At 28.2% G+C, this 23,750-nt stretch overlaps 1 protein-coding gene across 1 annotated transcript in view; it reads right to left on the bottom strand.

The window, feature by feature from the left end:
* Pde6 (phosphodiesterase 6) overlaps positions 1-23,750 on the bottom strand; it is a 222,755-nt gene that overhangs the window by 90,428 nt on the left and 108,577 nt on the right. The window contains exon 3 of the mRNA XM_065515522.1: positions 20,557-20,587. The gene's annotated coding sequence lies outside the window, so the exon portion shown is untranslated. The remainder of the gene's footprint in view (positions 1-20,556; positions 20,588-23,750) is intronic.

Below are 23,750 nucleotides of genomic sequence, written 5' to 3'. Positions count from 1 at the left end.
CACATGTTGATAGTGGGTATACAAGACTCTGCTCAGCCGAATATAACACTTTTACTTACTAAATTTGTTTAAAAAAATATATGTTGTTGACTAAACCGCTTTATATGTTTGTACAAATATATATGTATGTATCTCAATGTTTGAGATATTTGACTTTTAATTTTATACGGTAAAACTTTACTGCACAAACAGCGGCAAATTCAGCTTGAAGTTTGGGATTACCTTTATAAGCGAAAACCACAAAAACACCACAAAACCAGAATCACACCATAAAAAACAAGTAAAAATTTCTTCTGTATATAGGAAACTTGTTCGTGTTAAATTATATTTGGATACCAATATTTTTAAGAGATTTATGATAGTTAAAGTGATTTTTGGTATCTATTTTTGGAATTATTGACCGATCGTCACAATGTTTGATAGCGAGAGTTCCGCTTATATACAACTTATTTATGTCCTTGCGACCTGTAGTTTGATTACAAAGTTTACATGGACGGACGATCAGACGAACAGACATCGGTTAATCGACTCATACTTGAGCAGATTGGTATGCTTTAAGGTGGGCATTACGACAATATTATACCCTCCCCACTATGGGAAAAACAGGAATTTCAAAAGTACTGTGCGTTTTTCAACTACTATTTAGGAGAGCCAAAAATCAATTTATTTTATATATATGTATAACCAGAGAAATTTGCACATAATAATTTGTGATAATATCGGAAACACTAGAGATTAGTGGGGACTATATATTGGTAATTGATGAATGAGGCACATAAATGGTCCAACAAAAATACACATAACGCAGACAACTACCACATTTGATCCCAATTTTACAACTAACATAAAATTTAAAATTATTTAATTTATGTATCTGTTCAATTATATACTTATACATTAACGACTACAAGCTAAATATTTTAGATGTATATTTTTTTTATTTTTCCTAAAGAGTATATTCTTTATGCGAAACAAATATGCTTAAGTATTTTTCATCCTCTTCTCCGATACGATTGCCTTACTTCTGTGTCCTCTTGTTTGATTAAAGTTTTACGTCTTGACAGAGGTTAAATACTTATATATCTTTAGTATATTTAATACATTAAGGGTTATAGGAGATTTTCATCTTTCATCTTTTGTTTTTTTGGTTTTTTTTCTTTTTTATGTGTCTTCTATTTTTTTATAGTTTTTAAATCGCATTTTACTACTTAAATTTGATATTTATTATGAGCTGGATAATTTTACTCTGTTTGATTTTTCCAAGATTTTGCTTTGATGATAATACTCTTTATTAAAATAGAAATTCAACAAAAAAAACTACATGTAATGGAAGAAAGTAACTGGACGAGAAAAGGAAAGCAAAAAATGTTTAGAATGAGTCTAATGATGTGATTTAATTTCTGATAGAATAAATGATGACAAAGTTAATTGGCCGTAATAAAAATCCAAGGATGTTATTTATAAATATACATATACTTTTTTTTATTGATTTGAAGAATTTTAGAAGTATTGTCAGTATTTTAATAAGCCTTTTCAATAACTAACAAGTAAGAGTGTTATATTCGGATGTGCCGAATCTTGTATACCCACCATCTACATATATATGACAATAAAATATTTCTCTGATTTATGGGCAGTAGGGTCAATTATGGACCTCCCCGACAAAAGATCGTAGAATGATAATTAACATATTTATGACTGCTCAATCAGTATTCCAAGAGGACATTTGTATGGGGGCCAGTTGAAATGATGGACCGATATTTTCCATTTTTAATATCAAGCAAATGTTAACATAGAATATTTGTGTCAGCCAGCTAGCTTCTGTCGTTTAGCCCCTATCGTGTTTTCAACCGACGCACAGACGGACATAGCTAGATCGTCTTAGAATTTCACAAGAAGAATTTCCAGAATATGTATACTTTTGTGGGTCTGCGATGAATAATTCAATGTGTTATAAGCGGAATGACAAAATCAATATACCCCACTTCTTTTGATATTTAAATAGGTATATAAATTGTTACGAATTGTTACTGGAAAAGACTCGAAAAACTTGCAAGATAACGCTTTAGATATAAGATCGTAATAATTTGAAAGATAAAATTTGTTTACAAATTGTAACAATTATTGTTAATGTTATTAGCGGCCAGTTTCCTAGTGGGTAATTGTAAATAAAAACAATTCGGAAGTTAATATTTATATTGTTATATATATTTTACGTACATTTAACTATTTTAGAAGCTTTTTATACCCTTTACCCTGAGTTGTAAGTGTAAAACTTTGTCCGTTAGTAATTTCTTATTTTTTCATATTATTTTTTATTTTATGTTATAATAACAAATGAATGGGACATTATAAAATATTTTTTTTATTTTCATTGCATAATTCTCTATTAATACATATTAATGTTAACATTTCTCATTTTATAGTGCATATAGTTTTGTTTTTAGTACACATTTCTGCATATTTTTCGATTTATTGAGCATATTTTCGATTTTAGTGCATGAAAATCTCAGCATAATCTCTAAAAGGAACCAAAGATTCTACTGGTCAGTGAATATTAGGTTCATTTGAAATGTTAGAATCCTTCTAGAATGTAATCGGAAGACTCGAAATCCAAACTTAGAAAAAACTTGCTCACAACTCGTGCTTTAATGTTTTGAACGACATTATTAGAGATGTCATAAATTCTTTGGGCGAAGTATACAGCACAAAAGAGATACTTGGAGGCCATTCACAAATTAAAGGGGACATTCTGGTAGAACTCGGTACTATAAAAAGAAACAAACATGCATAAATCGAGTCGTTGTAAACTTTAGCCCAGCATGATGTGATCCCAGAAAATATATGGACATTCCAATAAAACCACAAACTAATTTTAGAAAACTTGTTTTTTTATGTAAAAAAAAATTATTTCGTCCTTCTTTTTTATAATTTGATCATCTATAACTACGAGTATCTTTAACAAATATAATTTCATTTGAAGTTAAAACCATTAACAAATTTTATTTCTTGGCTCTACCCTAATGTACAAACAAATACATTAAAATTATCATACCTACATAAACATTAGTCTGTCCAAGAACACTAAAAACAAATTCAAAAATGTTTGTCCCTAAATATTGATAAAATAATTAAAACAGGTGTTAATATTCACATAATTTAAACTAAAATATTGGTTTTATTTTGTTGTTTTTCTAATAAAAAACAAAAAAAAGTTAAAGTCATAATAAATATAATTAAAAATTTATAAAATTTCTATTGAATTTAGAACTCACAATTAAAAGAAAATATATTTATTATTGAAAACTTTACCATATAATTTGGTAAAATATTTATTGGCTTTTCAACAAAACAACCACAATCAAATAAACTATTAAATTATATTATATAACAAAAATATTTATTAAATTAGTTGCTCTCATTTATTGTCATGCGTATGTATGTATGTAAAAATAAACAATGGGAAATAAATAAAATTAAAAATAACCACAATATATGGACAATTCCACGAGAATGACAACCACGACTGAAAAAACAAAAACCCTTGACACTTTTTTTCAAAATGATTTGAAGGAGAAAACACTAATATTTTATTATGTGTAAGTATTTAGAGCTTATTACAACATTTTAAGGGCAAAAATAATAGTTTAAACTGAGTACATAGTATATAATTTTTTTAATTTAATTTGTATGTTAAGATTGCAGCGAAAAATAGATTCCCAATTAGCATGTAGTATGAAATGAATTGTTTATTGAAACCGAAAATATATTTTCTATTTATTTGTTTAGTTTTTGTATACATATATTTACAGAATATATATTTTATATATATTATTTTACTATAAGAGAAAAATCTGTCACGTACGATATTAAATTTTATTTGTTATAAAATCATCTAGAGCTTGTTTTTATTTAAATATGACGGATTGTAAAGGAAAAATATTTTGTTTAGTGTAAGGAATTAAAAGAAAACAACGCCTCTCACGATTCCCAATTTTTCGCATATTTCTACATGTACATCAAAATTACTTCCGTTTTACATATGTCACGTACGATATGTCCTTATTTCGCTCGATATTTTGAAGAACAATGTTTCGAAAGAACTTATTATTTTTTTAAAATATAGTACCATCTGAATGGAACATAAAGACCAAACTATTTTTCAGATAGTCTTATTTTTGCAAAATCTATTCCACTCTATAGGTGTACAAATTTCACGTACGATGATATGGAATTGCCCATATGTCTATATGAAACTTATTTCTGTGGAATTTTTAAGAGATTTATTCTCGTTAAAGTGATTTTCGGAAGGGGGCTTTATATGGGAGCTATGACTAATTACACGGTGCTACGATGGAAAAAATACTTGGAAAACTACCCAGCGTGGGTTATATGTATTTAGTGTTTATAAACCGGTTAACTGAAAAACCGGTATTTCTTCGAAATCTCGGTTTTTTGCGAACCGGTTAAATTGAAATGTTTATTAACCGGTTTATCCGGTTTTTATCACTCGGTTAACCGGTTTTTAAAATTTGGGACTAGAATTAATAAGTCTCATGTTTTTGTCCATTTTTAATATTCATTGTTGTTCTAAAATCTAATGATTTGAAATATTTTTGAAACCTGGTAAGATTTATAATCACAAATAATCACAGCTAAGAAGAAGTGCGTTTGCATCTTATAGGACCATTTTTGGGACTTGGAACATTTTATGTTTCATATCAGAAAGTCGTTTCGATGTCGGTTAACTGAAAAACCGGTTTTTTAAAAAAGGCCTATTTTCGGTTAACCGATAAACCGGTTTTACATTACAAATTGTGTCTAAAAATTTCAGAAATACCCTCAAATTCAGAAGATATTAAAAAAAACCGTATTCAGTGATGTTTGTCAACTTATCGACATGTAACTCAATCAGTTTTTGTCCGACTTTAATTTTTTTAACTGATTTGGAAAGAAAACTGATTACGATTTCAAATAGCATACATTTTTTGATACATTTGCTAGTTATAAGTATTGTATTTATTAAGAATATCTAAAAGAAAAACTAAATTTATCGAATTTTTTTGATTTTAGTCGCTTTTCGTTGCTAATTTTGATATGAAAGCTCATACAAATTTATACCAATGTATAAAGAAAATTTAGTTCTTAATGAAACATGGTTTCAATTATTCAAATCGGATAAAAATTGTAAATATTATTCAACTTTTCATTAACTCCTTTTCTAGTATTTTCTCCCCCGCGCATGTGAATAAAAAACGAAAAACTTAATCAAAAAAAATATTTGTAAAATTTTTAATTTACAAAGGTAAATTTTTCCGAAAAAGTTTAATAACTATTGCAAATATAAACCGATTTTAACAAGAAAAATTCAAATAACTATTGTTGAATTTAAAAATTACGAAAAAATAAAGCGAAACTTTTTATAAAATCTTACACAATTTTTTGGAAACAGTTATTTCAAAATAACTCAAAATTTTGTGGGTGTTTCAAAATCTTTGAAAACGATTTTGGTATGTCCTTATCTACACTCTAAAACTTTGTATTGAAATTAGCATCATATTTTGTTTAAATTCCTGTTGAAAAATTCTTGTTGTCTAAAATTACATGGATTACATCGATAGTCGATCGACGCCCCCTGTTATCAAAATGGAAAAATATTTACATATATTTTTAACAACAAATCTTCCGTTATTCTACAATGAATTGCAAGTCATTATGTTTAGTTTTAAAAAGTGTAGGCACAATGGAAAAAGAAGCTAGTGATAAAATTGTGCACAAATATCTAGAAAATCCGACTTTGTCGGGTTATAAGATAGCCTAAATCTGATTTTCAGCAAATTTCAGATCACAAATTTTACGTGTCGGCAGCTCGAGGTTGTGTGGCCTTTAAATATGAATACGTAAAATTGAACAAAAATGTTAATTTTGTAGGCAATCTGCAGCTGTGGCTTGAAGAGTCAAGCTTTTCAGACATGTTTTTAAAGAATTTTCAGAATTATATATAAAAAGAGAGTTTGGAAAAGCGATTGCTGTCATTTATAAGACATTACACATCTGATACAAAGTTTTAGCCAAGTTGTCATAACTCAATGACAAGTTGTTATTACTCAAATACAACTAAGAAGTGGTATAATGAGAATAATACTGATGTTATACCAAAACACATCAATTAAACAAATTGCCCAAATCTTCGACCAATCGAGATATATTGGGCAATTGTTAGACGTAAATTGAAAAAGAGTGCAGGTGCAGTAAATAAAAAGATTTGGATGAGAACAAAGAGGAATGAATAAGCTGGAATAACGGTAGAAGTGGGAAGAAAAGTTGTGCAGCTATTAATGGGAGGCATAAAAAGAAAAGCCAGAAAATTTATTCGCAATAAATACACCTACAGTTATATATTTTTTAAAGCTTAATAAATTACTTTTAATTTCATGTATAAAATGTAAACATACGTTGTTTCATTTAAAAGTTATGCTCGCTTTAATCCGAACCGATTTTAAGTGGCCACTTCTTTAGTGAATTCTTGTTATTTTACTGGAAATGATGTAAATGAAATTTACTCTTCACGTGTTAAAACATTTTCCTACTAGTAAGAAAGTTCCTTGTCCGATGTTGATGTGCTTCCAATTGTACGGTAATCAGTCCTCCTTTCGGTCACATTTCTTCCGCAATCATAAATCGGATAAAAGCGGCAATTCAGAACAAAAATTTACTAGAAGCATTGTGTCCCTTGCACGGGTAGAAAAATTAATAATAAAAGCGATTTGCTATTTTTTTAAGGAGGAATATGCTTTTATATTCAAAGAATATAAGTTAAAAATGATATTCCGTTGGTAACTATAGTTAGTAAGTACCATTATCAATAACAAAATATTCGCCTATAATGATTTAATATTTGTTTATTTATATACAGAAACATCAATAGCAGAAAAATCCACAGCCTATTGGTTTGTAATGGAGATTAAGTCGGTGGAAAATAATTTTAATTTGTTGGACTTTATTTTGCAATTGCTTTGTTCTTATTTATTATAATTTTAACATCGTCTATCCTAAAGATATATCTCAATACTTTGAATTCATAATGAGATATTTTTTTTAGATTTTATTCTTCGCAAATAAGATTCGAATAGCTTCAAATAAGTAAATTAAGAAAAATTAATTCTTTAATACATAAGCTATATAAAATTGTCTAATAACTGTAAAAAGAATTTTTATTAATTTTTTAGTGGATAAGAGGAAACTCAGTTCACTTTATTTGAATTAAATCTTTTATTTTTATTTTTTATATTTAATTTTAAAATACAAACTATAAACTCATAAAAATAGAATAAAAGTTTCTTTCTCATAAATTTAGTTAAGTTTATTTTTCTTATTCCTTTATAAATTTAATTAAATGCAAATAAAAGTTTGCATAATAATATGTTCGTAGTTATTTTTATTTAAGGAAACATGATTAAAATCAATATATATGTATATATACGTAAAAAGGGGGATAACTAGACACAATGTGTTTAAAAGAATTGCACATTTTTTGTTTAAAGTTAATAGTGTTTATAAAAAAACGACTTTTTAAAAAACCGGTTTGTCGGTTAACCGAAAATTGGCCTTTTTTAGAAAACCGATTTTTTAGCTTTGATTATTTGTCATTATAAATCATACCAAATAAAACTACATTATCAGATTTCAAAAATATTTCAAATCATGGATTTTAGAACGTTTTTTGTCTCTACTGTAATATTTCTGAAAAGGACTTTGAACACTAAGCTAACGAAATGATTAATAATATAAAATTTTAAGAACAAAACACACTAATGAAGTCAAATTTATTGAAAGGTATGTACATCAAATTAAATTTAACGTTTGGTAAAATCAATAATAAGTTTATAATAAATCATTATTAAGATTTAGCTTAACTTCTACAATTATGCGGAATTTAATTTTTAATAGTTTCATTGTGAGCAACTTTTTCTGAAAAAGTTTTTAAGTAAACTCACCTCTACTATCTAGAATCATTGTAATTCTTAAAAATATTAATCTAAAGAGGTTTGTATTGTAAATCAGCAGTTTAGGTTTCAAATCAGACCAATAATGTGTGTACAATGAATATAAAAAATGTACAAAAACATGAGATTTATTAATTTTAGTCCCAAATTTTAAAAACTGGTTAACCGAGTGATAAAAACCGTATAAACCGGTTAAATGAAAATCAACATTCTAAATTAACCGGTTCTCAAAAGACCGAGATTTTGAAGAAAAACCGGTTTAACCGGTTTACAAACACTAGCCCCCAGTAACACGTAGTCTGGTTATATGTTAACTAATAGTTATACTGACAGTTTTCATACAAAAATAATTTTAACCGACAGTATAACAATTAGTTAAGGCATAACCAGACTTCGTGTTAATGGGGGTAAATGTTAAACATATTTTGTTCAAAAATCAACAAAATGTTTAAAAAACGGAGTTGTGTAATTTTAGGTCGATAATATTCGGTAAAGTGTTGCCTACTAATATTGACCTAATTTTCAGTAAAACAATTTCAGAGTGTAGGCATACAACACCAATTAGGTCGCTTTTCAAGTTCTGACTAAAAGTGTTATTTTGTAGCAGAGTGTTATTTACAAATCATAATAAAATTACGCGACATGACTTCCGTCCTATTTGGAGCGAAACTTGTGTAGATACCTATATAAATTAAATAGTTATGATCGATGAAATCTTAATTCGGCAGTACATATGTATGTGAAATAATGTGTTTTGTAGGTGAAATAATGGAACGACGGCTGACCATCTAGCCAGACGGATGGACGGACATTGTTTAATCGACTTAGAAAGTGATTCTGAGTCGACCGGCATACTTTAAAACACTCTATAAACCTGCCTCCCCAACACTTTGGTGGTTTAGGGTATAAAAATTGTACAAGCTCAAATTACATTAGAGTATTGTTTTTGTTCGGCAGTTTACATTTCCAAAGACAGAAGCAGAACATATACTCAATAAATTTATTAGTTGTCTGACATAAAAAATGTGTGTGTTGAACCAAATAAAATTAATAAAGCTTTATTAACGAATTAGTGTTAAATTTAATTTTTATTTATAATTGAAATGTTTTTTGGAAACGTGTGCCAGTAAATAAAGGCATTTTTAGAAAAGTATAGAATTAGTGCAATAATTAGTGTTTACCTTTAAAAAAAAAGTAAATTTCTACAGGCACACTCATACTGTTGCAACAAACAGCAGTTGGGAGTGAAAATTGAGCACATAAAATAAATTATAAATTATTCCTTGAAACAATTTTAAGAGATACTATAATTTAGATAAATTTAATGAAGTGAATTTAACAAATTTATTCCAAATCAGGCTTGATATTTTAACAAGAATATTGTATTCTATTAAATATTTAAATAACAAACAAATCAAGTAAGAATGACATCAATTCATACGCCTGGGCCGAATCTTGTATGCCCACTATCTATGTGACAATAAAATATTTTTCTTAGGGCACTGCTACACGTTCAATATATATTGTGATATTTGGATCGTGTAGCAGTGCCATTATATAGGGGTTAAATAGGTGGTAGGGTCAATTATGGACCGATCCTCACAAAAGTTGGTAGAAAGATTTAGGTTCATAAAAAAGCATCACGATGAAAATTATTATGTGACCTTGTATGGGGAATAGGGATAAATGTTGCCCGATTTTCGACATACTTTACAGAGTACTTAAAACTAATTTCTGCAAATAAATGAGCTTTTATCTGTAGTTAAGTCTTAAATATGGTTATATAGAATTATTTAATATATCGCTCATTTGCTACAACAACGTCATAATTCAAAAAAAGTCGTTTCGAGAAAAACGGCTTTGAATGTTTTATGACATTTTACTACTTCTTAAATAAATTTTAAACAAATCATACGATTTAAGAACCTGATTTAAATAGTAGATATTAATATCTTTCTAATCTGTATTTAACCCAAATTTTTACTTGTCAAATATATGAGAAAACATGACTTTTCATTTTGACGTTTACAACAAAAAAAAACTCTCATACAAAAAATAATTGAATTTTTTTAAAACTGATAAAACTGTATGAAAGACTAAAGAACGGCGCATATTTTGTATTACTCAGTTCAAAATACCCAGATTTTGAGTTATGACGTTGTTGCAGCAAATGAGCGATATGTAAATAAATATTGCTCCTATTATTTTCCATGCATCTTTTTTAGCAAACCAAATTGACACTCACAATGCTACAGTAATTGTGTGTGACTTCAACTTATCATTATTATTCTGGACATATTAGACCCAACATTTAAACCTCATAAGTACAAATAGAAAACAAAATTGCAAATGCGCAAAAACAAAGGATAAATATTCATAAGGGACTGAAGTCATTTTGTAAAAAAAATTTTATTACTTTATTCGGCATGACACATCAAAAATAAATGAGTATTTTTATTTTTTCTTAGGACAGTGTTTACTCATATAAACAATTTTAAATTTTATTCTTCAAAGAGAAAATTATTTTTATCCTTACATATTAGTACCCTAAAGGGTCGTTTAAATTGTAAAACAGGGAAATTGATAAAAACGGAAGCAAAAATATAATTTTGTGTAGCTCAAAAAAAAAACAAAAAAAACTGAGACCTTATTGATTCCCAACAGTCTTGCTACTTATCCACTATTATATCTGCAGACTTTTGACAAACGCACTTGACTTCAGAAAGAATCCTTTATAGAACAAAAAAATAATACAATATTTAACTTTTAAAACGTTTCTTAAGTTATGAAGTTATGTTTTAGACGGTTTATACAATTCCCATTTTTTATTCCATATATAAACATACATATGTATAGCACAATGTTTGTATACCCTTCACTACGATTGTTAATACATAAGATTGTCAATCACTTAGTAATTTATGGATCTATTTGTAAAGTATCCCAAAATATACACAACGTTATTATTAAATGGACATTTTTTTTATTTTTTTTTTAATTTCATTGATGCTTCATTGAATTTCCAGCTTCATATGTTTCATTGAGTGTTTACTCGAAAATGTTTCAATCAAGCTCAATAATCTGACAGATCCAAATCTTGTGTCAATTTTGGTCCAGAAAATCAGCAAAATCGGTCTATAAATGGTAAAAAATAATACAAAAATCCGCAACTACCTCGATTTTCGGTATTAGGGCTTACATTTTTTGCAAATATCAAAATGGCCCTAGCGTAGTCGAAAACACCATTGAAAGTTATTTCAAAAAAATGGTCCTACTTTTTCGCGGTCGTCAAAAAAGTTCACCCACAAAACGTGGTAAAGTTTGGATACATTTTTTTATTTTTTTCTATCCAAAAAACTCAAATAGTTTTTTTTTATAAATATAACAACCTGTAGCCCGTTTCTGTATTTCTCGCATCGGAAAATTTCTCACATGAAGTGTGAAACAAAAAATTCCATCGTTTCTTGATGTGCGAGAAAAAAGTGTTTCTGTATTTGAATGCGAAAACAGACAACACAGATTCTGTTCTTACTGGAATATTTCCAGTAATTAAGTGTCAAATGCAAGAAAAACGTCAACGAAAGAAAGAAATTATAATAAAACCAAAGCAGTGAAAGGCTAAAAAAATTAAAATGCTAAAATATAACAATTGTGTTTTATTGTTTGTCATCATTTAAATATAAAACAAAAAGTAAAGTATGGCGCTTATAACTGCTGAATTTAAAAAAAATAATTTAGAAACACATTTATGTGTACTTACATGTGTATATATAATTATTTTATTCAAACTCTGTGCTGCTTACATTTTCGGCTGATTTGGGTTCCATATTTATACATACGAAGTTGAAAATATCTATATTTTTTAAAATTTAGTTTTTCTCACACCAATTTCAAATGTGACATGTTTTGACAGTTCTTGTGAGAAACTTTTCGCAAAATATTGTTACAGAAACACTTTTTCTCCCATCCTTCCAATAATTGCTGGAAAATTATTTAAATGACAGATAATTCTCGCAAACTCAAGATACAGAAACACTTGTGCGAGAAAAAACATATTTTGTTACTTTATACTGTTTTTGTTGCAATTCAATCGTTTCATGCGGAAAGTTTTTCAATTCGAGAAATACAGAAACGGGCTACTGGTTCGAATCTATTTTTAAAATTTGCGGTAACTGGAAAAAATCCGCTGTTTTACTATTTAAAAATAAAAAAAAATTAATAAAAAATATGAGAAAATTTTGACTTTAAAAGATCGGTTTTGTGCGTGAGGTTTTCATTTCAAAATTACACGAAAAAAATATTATCGTAAAAACCACAACATTTGCCATCGCGTAGTGCTAGTGCCCAAATTTGGTTATTGCCCAATTCGGTATACAAACAATGTGTTCATCAAATCAAAAGTATTTCAGTAGCCTTTCCTAAGAGATTGCTTCATTTCGGAAATAATTTTGAAATTCTTTTCAACCAAAAAATCTGAAACGATGATGGTTCATCAGACCACCCTGACTGAGAAAGTTCATAAAGGAATTATGCTCCATAAAGGAATTATGCTCCATAAAGGAATTATGCTTTAATCCGCAAAGCAATTAAAGCGTTTATTTCCAAGACTATGAGTCCATATCATTGTTATCTTAGTAAGCGTTGCTAACTCATTTAGATATACCCCGTATTATTCGATCAACAAAGGCTTTCCATAACACTAGTTTAAAAGCTTTGTGTTCATCAAGGTTTGTGTTCAAGTTTCATATCATAAACTTCTTCGTTTTTATAAATATTATCATTTGCATCCCTCACAACACTCCAACTACACGCAGAGAAAAAATATAATTGGGCATGGTTACTGTAACCATTTCAATATTGTTACAAGTTTTTTAACTATATTATAGTCACAGTAACCATTTACATGATTGTGGCAACCATAATATGGTTAATTTACGATTCACATGATTGTATCAACCATATATATGGTTACAGTAAACAAATATATGTTTGTGGCAACCATATTTATGATGAACAATTTTATCATAATATGTTGTTCTCAGATTATGGTAAGCCTTAAGCCGAGAGCACCATAATATGATAAGTCCTTCATCATATGAATGGTTGTCACAAACATATATTTGTTTACTGTAACCATATATATGGTTGATACAATCATGTGAATCGTAAATTAACCATATTATGGTTGCCACAATCATGTAAATGGTTACTGTGACTATAATATAGTTAAAAAACTTGTAAAAATATTGAAATGGTTACAGTAACCATGCCCAACTATATTTTTTCTCTGCGTGTATAATCTCCTAGCATACGCTGGTCCCAAAAACCTTGATAATTGTGTTTAAATTCGGCAAAGTGAGTGAGTATTATGTTGAATTGGACTGTAGGCAATATTTGAAAAATTCCAATACTCGAATTTGGAAAAAAAAATTACATGTGATCTAAATAATATGATTTGTGATGAATATCGTCACTTAAAATGCAAAACAACGTATCATCAAAAAATTTGAAATTGATTTTATTATTGATTACGATTCACTATTCATATGTGTACACAATTTTAAACTTTTACTATTAAAAATAACCAAGTTATAACCAAAATTCAAACAACTGCACAAAAACCCTTGAAACTTTTTTTCAAGATGATTGGAATAGGAGAAAGCACTAAAATGTTACGATGTGAAAGTATTTAGAGCTTATTACAACATTTTAAGGGCAAAAATAATAGTTTCAACTGCCTATATTTAATTTTTTAATTTTTTTAAAATGGATCACCTCTCTCCTGAAAAATTTTAAAAATATCATCAAAAATTCAGTTCTTATGTCAAGAAATTTCATGTTTTTATAGCACTTGAAAATATTACTAACAGTAATACTGTCGGTTAAAAATATGTTTGTATGAAAACTGTCAGTATAACTATTAGTTAACACATAACCAGACTTCGTTTTACTGGGCGTTAGTTCCTGTTAGCTCAATAGATGTTTATGTTGATACATTTTTTTAATTTTCAGCAGAAATTCAATATAATTTCTTATATAAAAGAGAAACAACTTCTATAGAGTGATCTGGTTCCTATAAAAAGTTACACTCATCCAAATATAGGTAATATTTTTTTACGATTTTCCCCAAAAAAGTTCATACGAGTATAATTTCCTTATAGAAAATGCATGGGAACTACAAGTTTGTCGATTTATGAGTTTATAGCCCCCTCAGCCCTCTCCACGCTTGGTAAATTTTGAAGCAAAACCTTGATAATGAAACAAATATTAGTTTTTTCTTTTCAGTGCAATTTAATTACACAGAGCGGGATCTGCTGTTATTTCGAAGACCATTCGATATATATGTATATAAGATTCACATTTCATTACGATATCAAAATCCGTTCGTATTGTACACAAAATTCGAACTTTTAATTTTATAACCACCTATCTTAGACCGTTTTAGCTAACAAGAATAGGTGAAAAATATTAAAATTTTGTGAAATTTGCAAGGGGTTCTTTAAAATTTTATATTTCAAAATGTCCATATTATTTTATACACAAAAGTAAGTAGAACAGCCTATAAATTCTTGTGGATGTTTCTCGTGAAAAACTGTATTGAAAAAATCGTTCAGTTTTAAGGGGCCCACATATACTCGTCAAAATAAAAACTATTTTTTGAATTTTTGGAAAATGTGATTAAAAATTTTTTTTAAATTTTTTCCTTACTTTACAATATAATTTCAGAATACTTAGAACTAATTCGTGCAAAATTTTATCATTATTGCCACATAATCAACATATTTATGACTGCTCAAACAGTATTCCGTGGGGATATTTGTATGCGGGCTAGGTGAAATCATGGACCTATATTTCCCATTTTCAATACCGAACAAACCTTACCTTAACAGGGATTATTAGGCAAAAATTTCAGCCAGCTAGCTTGTTGAATTTGGGTCCTATCGTGTTTTGATAGCTAGATAGTGTTGAAATCTTATGAACACAAATAGTATATATACTAATGGGAATCTGCGACAAAGACTTTGATGTGGATTCCGTCTTTTTTCCATTTGGTGGGTATACAAATCTCTTTCGTTTTATTTTTTTTTTTTAATTTTCAAATTTAAGAAACTGTTACTAACAAAGAAGACACACATAATATGCCAGATAAATGGAAATACTTTTTTTAACGACATCTGACAAGTGATGTTAGTTAAAATTTATTTAACCCTTAACTTTCTTTTATCTTACTCATTTTACATTATTTAATTAACACAGACGTATGATTAATATTTTAAGCTCATAATCATACGTCACATATGAATGTTGAAAATAATAAAATTAAATAAAATACCCATTTGGAATGACATAAACATTAATAGACCTTGTAGAATTAAATCATTACCATTTCATATATGAGGAGCCGCAGAACAAACTGTACTTGTTCGTATTTTTTTACAAATTGATTTTTTGGTATTTTTATAATATTTGGGCTGAAATCTTCTAGAAAAAATAAATTTCCCAAAATTTTTAAATTTTCAAAAAAGTACCTTTTGTTCTGCGGCTCCTCATATGTATGTATACGAGTGCAAAGATGGTCATACAGTGTTGGGCAAACCACTTTGGACAAAAATTATTTCTATAGGGTATACGAAAAGTTTCAGCCCCGATTTATCTAAAAACAAAAAATTATAAATATTTTTGTATTTAAAACTTAAGCTAATGAATACAGCAATAAATAGGTTGTAATAAGCAAGCGACGAAACATATTTATAGACAAAACTAGTTATGTTTGAAAAAGAATTCAAAAAATTAAATTATTTAGACAATCACAATTATAGTTCTCCAGATATTCGTAAGTAACTGTATGATAGGTGCCACGCCCACTAATCCAATTCCTCCCATTTTCAGCCAAACTCCGTATAGTGATAAGAAATTATCTCGTACAAGGTTTAAATACTTTTACGATTATAGTTCTACAGATATTCGAAATTAACAATTTACATTATATGGGAGGTCCCACGCACACTAATCCAATACCTCCCATTTTGAAGCAAACTATGCAAAATGAAAATAAAGACTTCCACAATTGTAGTTCCCAAGATATTTAGAAACAACTAAACTTAAGCTAATGAATACAGCAATAAATAGGTTGTAATAAGCAAGCGACGAAACATATTTATAGACAAAACTAGTTATGTTTGAAAAATAATTCAAAAAATTAAATTATTTAGACAATCACAATTATAGTTCTCCAGATATTCGTAAGTAACTGTATGATAGGTGCCACGCCCACTAATCCAATTCCTCCCATTTTCAGCCAAACTCCGTATAGTGATAAGAAATTATCTCGTACAAGGTTTAAATACTTTTACGATTATAGTTCTACAGATATTCGAAATTAACAATTTACATTATATGGGAGGTCCCACGCACACTAATCCAATACCTCCCATTTTGAAGCAAACTATGCAAAATGAAAATAAAGACTTCCACAATTATAGTTCCCAAGATATTTAGAAACAACTAAACTTAAGCTAATGAATACAGCAATAAATAGGTTGTAATAAGCAAGCGACGAAACATATTTATAGACAAAACTAGTTATGTTTGAAAAAGAATTCAAAAAATTAAATTATTTAGACAATCACAATTATAGTTCTCCAGATATTCGTAAGTAACTGTATGATAGGTGCCACGCCCACTAATCCAATTCCTCCCATTTTCAGCCAAACTCCGTATAGTGATAAGAAATTATCTCGTACAAGGTTTAAATACTTTTACGATTATAGTTCTACAGATATTCGAAATTAACAATTTACATTATATGGGAGGTCCCACGCACACTAATCCAATACCTCCCATTTTGAAGCAAACTATGCAAAATGAAAATAAAGACTTCCACAATTATAGTTCCCAAGATATTTAGAAACAACTATTTACATTGTATGGGATGAGCCACATTCCCTGTGCCGATCCATCCCATTTTTGGTTAAACCTCATGTAGTTATAAGATGGCTGGTACGATGATAGTTCTGCAGTTATTCGAAAATATCTATTTACTTTGTATTGCTGGTGTTACGCCCATTTATCGAATCATGCCCATTGAAACATATGGGCAATTCCATATCATCGTACATGACATTTGTTCGCCTATAGAGTGGAATAGATTTTGCAAAAATAAGAGTATCTGAAAAATAATTTGGTCTTTATGTTCCATTCAGAGGGTAGTATATTTAAAAAAAAAATAAGTTCTTTCGAAACATTGTTGTCCAAAATATCGAGCGAAATAAGGGTATATAGTACGTGACATAAAACGGAAGCAATTTTGAGATACATGTAGAAATATGCGAAAATCTGTGTATCGTGAAAGGCGTTATGTTTTTATTTAATTTCATACACTTCTACAATTCGTCATATTTAAATAAAAACAATCTTTGGATGATTTTATAATAAATCAAATTTAATATCGTACGTGACAGATTTTTCTCTGTAATAAAAAAATATACATATATTATGTAAATATGTACATGTATGTATACAAAAACTAAAAAAAATAAATAGTTTTCAATAAACAATTTGATAATAGCAAAAAAACAATCAGAGTCAAATTCATTTCATACTACATGCTAATTGGGGGCTTAGTTTTAGCCTAAAACATACTAATTAAATTACAAAATTATTTTTTCTCTTAAACTGTTGTAATAAGCTCTAAAAACTCTCGTGGAATTGCCCATATTAATTTTCAAGTTCTTATATTTTTGTTACATTAATGCAAAGTGGTAAAATTTCTTATAGCAAAACGGATAAATTTTCATTTTATTTTCTCTTCGTAAAGGCGTTCGCAAAGTTATATTGTCTAAAAGCACCTTAAGGAAAATGCACGGATTGTGAGAAAGTTCAAAAGAGATGCATACACGTCAGCTTCAAGAGTAATATATTCTTTTAATCTAGAGGTAAGTGTACGGATTGTACAAATAAGTGCAGTTTCAGCTGTTCTCAAAAGCTATAGAGCTGAGAAGAAACCATTTGCATCGAAGAAAAATCGTAAAGCTCACCTTTAATTTTCTCAAGAAGACTTGAACTAGGCAGTTGCACAATGGAATACTATTTAATTTTTTTAGTCTTTTGATGGAATGAGAAGATTTTGACAACCTGTCAATTACATACTAAATCCCAAATACTGTACTGGAATAGTAAAACAGGTTGGTGGACAGGTTATGGGCTAAGCGGTTGCTTTTCTGGTGAAAGCAAGTGTATAAAAATATAGTGCAGAAGCAAATGTTGCCTAATGCCCATGAAAAATACCCCATTAATGAGTATTTCAACATGACAATGACCATAAACACACATCGATATTGGTTTTTGGAATAGAAAGGTGTAAATTTCATGTAGTGGCCTGCACTATCACTCGACCTAAAACCTATAAAATATATACATATATATATGAATAGTATTATAATTAGAAAAGTAAATGGGAATTCGCACATTGAGATCCAAACAAATTATATCAAGCTTTAAATGAGGCTTGGTCATATCATTCCAATGACTACAGCACAGAAAAAACTATATTTCAATTCAAACTGGTTTCAATTATTTCATAATTGAATCAAGTATTCATGTGCCCAAAAAAAATTTTTTAAATATATTCTACTGAATTTTAAGTTATGATTTTAATAATTTTGATAATTGGATATATAATTTTCGTTATTGGTTGAACTTTAATAAAAAAAAATTATTGAAAATAAACAGCCTAACTACAAAAGGTCGATTTTAAGTCCATAAAGTTGACTATTATTTTAAATTTCGTACCATAAAACAAGTTTCAAATATAATTTAAAATGTTGCTTTCTTATTTCAATAAGAGCTTTTTGTTTTGAACTTTTATGTACATTTTACTTTTTAAAATTAACTTTAAAATTTATTTCATAGATAGTGTGAAAGCTTTTGTAACATTTTAGTTTTGTTTTGTGTTTTCAATTACAAAAAAAAAATTGTTTTAATAACTTTTTTAATTAAATAACGAAAATTTAATATTCAATTATTAAAATTATTATATTCAAAAATCAAAATTCAGTGGGAAATATTTGAAAATTTTGTTTTTGAGCACATGAATACTAGATTCAATTATAAAATAATTGAAATCAATACAATATGTGATAAATAGTTGAATTCAAACTGTTTAAGAAACAGATTTTCTGTTAGTAGAGAATCCAATAATCCAATCCAATATGTTTTATCGAATGATTTTTTCTTTTCGTTAAATTCTTTAATAATATTGAGAATGTATTTTTATTTTACAGTTAATTTTTTTTTTATAAAATCTTTACTATTTTGGAATTGAAAAAATGTTAAAACACGAATTTTGTCCAATTTTTACCGCTACTGTATATACTTGTACTTATAAAGCTTTATGTAAATTGTTGTTTACTGGCAAACAAGTAAAAATAAACTTAAAAATCTCTTGACATTTGAACACATTCATAAAATGAGCAACAAAAACTTATTTAACTTTTGTTAATGCTGCCACTAATGTTGTTGCTCTTATATACTTTTACATCTTGTTGTTCATCTTGTTACCGCTGGTAAGTAACCGACACAACGCACATATTAACTGTATAAATTTTTAAAAATGCTCTCAAGGAAACAAAGGAGCATATACATACATATGTATATACAAATGTACTCGCTTGCAATGCTTACAGCCATACCTAAATAAAAGCGTCTAGCATTGCGTTTTCTGTCGCCCAGTGTTAATGCAAAAGTGGTATATCTAAAAATTAGTGTCAACGTTTTGTCAACAATGTTAAATAGTTTGTATGTACAAAGTAAATAGTAAAATAATGAAAAACAATAACCAAAAATTAACAAAACACTTAAATAACGACAGTCTCTTCATCCCCTGCAGCCAACGTCATGACAAATTTGGGCATGATAATTTTTTCCAAATAAACAAAGCTCTTATTTAGGTATGGCTATAACTTACCTTCTATATCTACGGAAATAAAATCTTGCCAGGGAAATAAATAGTTTATCTTTATTTGAATCTGTATGTTACTTTCACATCACATCACTCTTTGCATCACACACATGTGATGGTGCGTGTCTTTATGCTTGTATTCCAAATAGTATTTTATCTTAATACAAAATTTTGTTTGCATTTTATCTGAACGTAGATTTAAAAAACAGTTCTTATTTCATTGTTTAAGAGTTTTAAAAGCTACTTTAAACTCATATATGTATTCATCAATATATATTTGTTTCAAAATAAAATATGAGACACTATATGACCTTCAAAAAGTAGAACACAAGTTTTTACTCGTTCATACATTTTACATATTGCAATTATTTTTTATAATTTTAAGAAAAAAAAATTGAACTGAGTTAGATTAATTATAATTAAAATGGAATCACAAAAGGGTATGGGAAATACAAAACTACTTCAAACTGAAATGTTTAAAAATAGTTTCTTTAAATGTCAACATTTGTAATAATAATCACAAAGAATAAAAAATATTAAATTCATCACCAACAAATATAGAAAGAACATAAATAAATGTCATTAACTTACATTTTACATTAGTTTAAATATATTATGTAATCTGAAAGAGAAAAATAAAAAAAAGTGAGATAATATATGTATGTATATGTATATAATTATACTTAATGCTATAAGTCAACATGTAGGTTATAAGTAAATACTAGGGTATTCAAATTACTAGATTTTTCTCTTGTTCGAATAAAACGAAAATTCGGATAAGAGATATTAACTTGTTCGAATAATTCGATTAATTTTAAACGAGTAATGGAATTATTCGAACAAGTTAAAATCTCTTATTCGAACAAGACAAAAATCGAATAATTTGAATACCCTAACATTAACAATAATAAATCATAATTTATTTTTTTTTAAAAAGGTTTTGAATTAAAAAACTTATATATTTTATTGTTAAAAAAAAAACAAAAAGTTACATTAATGTTAATAATTCAAGTATTGATAATGTTAAAAAACATTCGAAAACAAAGTCCATCATTTAATTTTCTTCAGAAATACACTGGTACATATTCCTATAAACGTACACTACTTTTTTTTAAAAAAATTGTAAAAATTAAACAAGAACATATTTAGGGGGTTACAAATTTGTTTATTAAATTTGTTAAGACTTCACTTAAAATATTGTTTACAAAAAAAATTCATTTGTACTTTATTTATTTTTTTTTACTTAATTAACAGCCATTTTTAAGGGTATTTTCCTATAAACGCACTATAATTTATGGGCCACTGTAGCATTATTAATAATGTGTGATCCTTTGTTATGGATTGTTTCCAAAATACGGCCTGGCATTGATTCCACTAATTTTTTAAGCAGATTGGAATCAATTTCCTCCCAGACTTGTTTAATTCTTAGTTTCAGCTCTGTCCTTTCTGGGCATTATTTGCATAAACTTTACGGGCCATGTATCCCCACAAGTTCGCCATTGGGTTTAAGTCAGGACTACAAGCCGGCCAGTCCAACAGAGGAATGCTTTGTTCATTAAACCAATATTTCGATTGCTTAGAAACATGGATTGCAGCATTATCTTGTTGGAATATGCAATCTTCATCCATTTGTTCATCCATAAATGAGAGAAGAGCATCTTCCAACAGTTCGTTATAAATCGCACTATTCATTTTTGTCGTAACAAAACATATTTTCGACTTGCCAACTGCAGAAAACGCAGCCCAAACCATAACACTGCCACCACCGAAATTTCGTTTTGATCTCAAATCGTGCCAATAGCATGAGTCAGGACCGTCTAAATTAAATTTTTTTTCGTCAGAGAAAATTACTTTTTTCCACTCATCTGTCCATTTCATATATTTTCTTGCGAATTTTAGATGATTTTGTTTATGTTGCTTTTTTAGCACTGGTTTACATTTCGGCTTTTTCCATTTTATGTTTTCATCGTTTCGTAAAATGTGTGCAACGTGTTTGGAAGTCTCTGAAAGATTCAATTTATTCTTTATTTGTGTGGAATTCAATTTGTTGCGGGTTGCTTCTTGTTTTATTAGATTAATTTGTCTTCTTGTTAGTTTTGTATTTCCCTTTGTAGGTTTGCGAACTCCATAGTTTTGACCTTTCTTCAAGAAATTTCGCTCCACACTTTCCGAACGATCGATTTTACGTCCAATTTCTCTATAGGAACATCCTTGGTGGTGAAAACAATTAATTTGATTCTTTTCTTGATCGTACAAAAAAGTTCTTTAAAAGTGATGAAATTTATTGATTCAAATATAAAAAGTTGCAGTAAATTGATATGTCACTATTAGAAACGTACCTTTGGTTGAAAAAAAAAACTAAAATTGATATTTTATTTTTGGTAACTTTTTTAAAAACAAATTTCACGTGTGCGTTTATACGTTTACAAGGTTTTTTTATACGTTTAAAAAAACCTTGTTTACTTTCAAAAAGTACCGTTAAGTTGTCTCTTATTAAAAAAGTTAAATTTTGCTTTTAGATGAAAATAACAGAGATATACCAAAAATACAAACAAAAATTAAGTGCGTTTATAGGAATATGCAACAGTATATTCTAATCAGATTTCCTCCCGAACAATCTACAAAACAATTGACTAGCAAACTCTATCTATTTTGAAGCTATGCTTTAAAAAATTTGAGCTAGTTGGACATGATCCTGAATTCAAATACAATATAAACGTATTAAGAACTTTGTTCTGTCGTTCATTAATTCGGGTTTTAAATTGAGTAACTAATTCTTTAGTAAACTAATTATTCACTATTTCTAAATTATTTATAACAAATTGTATTATACATCAAGCTCTATCAACATTTTTTTTTTCGAAAGATTGAAGAAAGGGCTATCTAAGTTATTTGGGACACATTTTGCTATAGGTAATAAGATACATGGATAAGAAAAAACACCTGCTTGACCAAAATGTCAAATTTTGACCCCTTCTAACTCAGAGAGTTCTCGACCGAAAAATTGTTTCTAAGTTACTATCCAATAGAGCTAACCTTGGTGCAAATTTCATCCCGATCGGAAGACATCGATCTCAAAAGTTGGTTTACTTGACATGAAATGCCCCATATGTATATTTCAAGATCATGGTATTCATCTATTTCAAGGTAATCATTATAAATGTCATCCTCAATATCACTTTCGACGACCGTTTCAAAATCACATTCGACATCACTTTCAACGCCACTTTAATCTAAGTTAATATTTTGATTATTAACTGCGATTGTGTTAATATTTCGCCAGCATATGTTCACACCAAGGCCGCCCCATGTTTAGACCCTAAAGTTTCTGTTTCGAAATCAATTTTAAAATTATTCAGCCTTTTTTTACTAAATAAATAACAAATATTTTATTTCCTACCTTTTATTTTCATTGGTTTAAGTCTTAAATTAAACATTTTGAAAGACTTGTTTTTAGAATTGTAAGTTCTCGGACCACTCATCTACAGTGATCGAAAGACAACTTATATCTTTAGTTATTTCTCAAATTTCAGAAACAATAAAGATTGTGTAAGTCATTATTATTTATTTAAATTTGGAATTGTGAAACATTTATTCGTTTTATTCGATTATTCTACATAAAATTGTTCGAATATTCATTATTCGAAAATGGTAATATTTAAAGTGTTTGAATAATTATTCGTAAGAAATTATTTGATTAATCCAACGATTATTACTCTAATGAAAACCCTAGTAAATACATAAAAATAACAAGTGAAAAAGTACAGTCGGTCTTGACACCCTAC

The sequence above is a fragment of the Calliphora vicina genome, chromosome 1 (genome assembly GCF_958450345.1).
Source record: "Calliphora vicina chromosome 1, idCalVici1.1, whole genome shotgun sequence".
Lineage (NCBI taxonomy): Eukaryota > Metazoa > Arthropoda > Insecta > Diptera > Calliphoridae > Calliphora > Calliphora vicina.
Note: the sequence above shows the minus strand (reverse complement) of the source record. Positions and strands in the feature narration are given on the sequence as shown.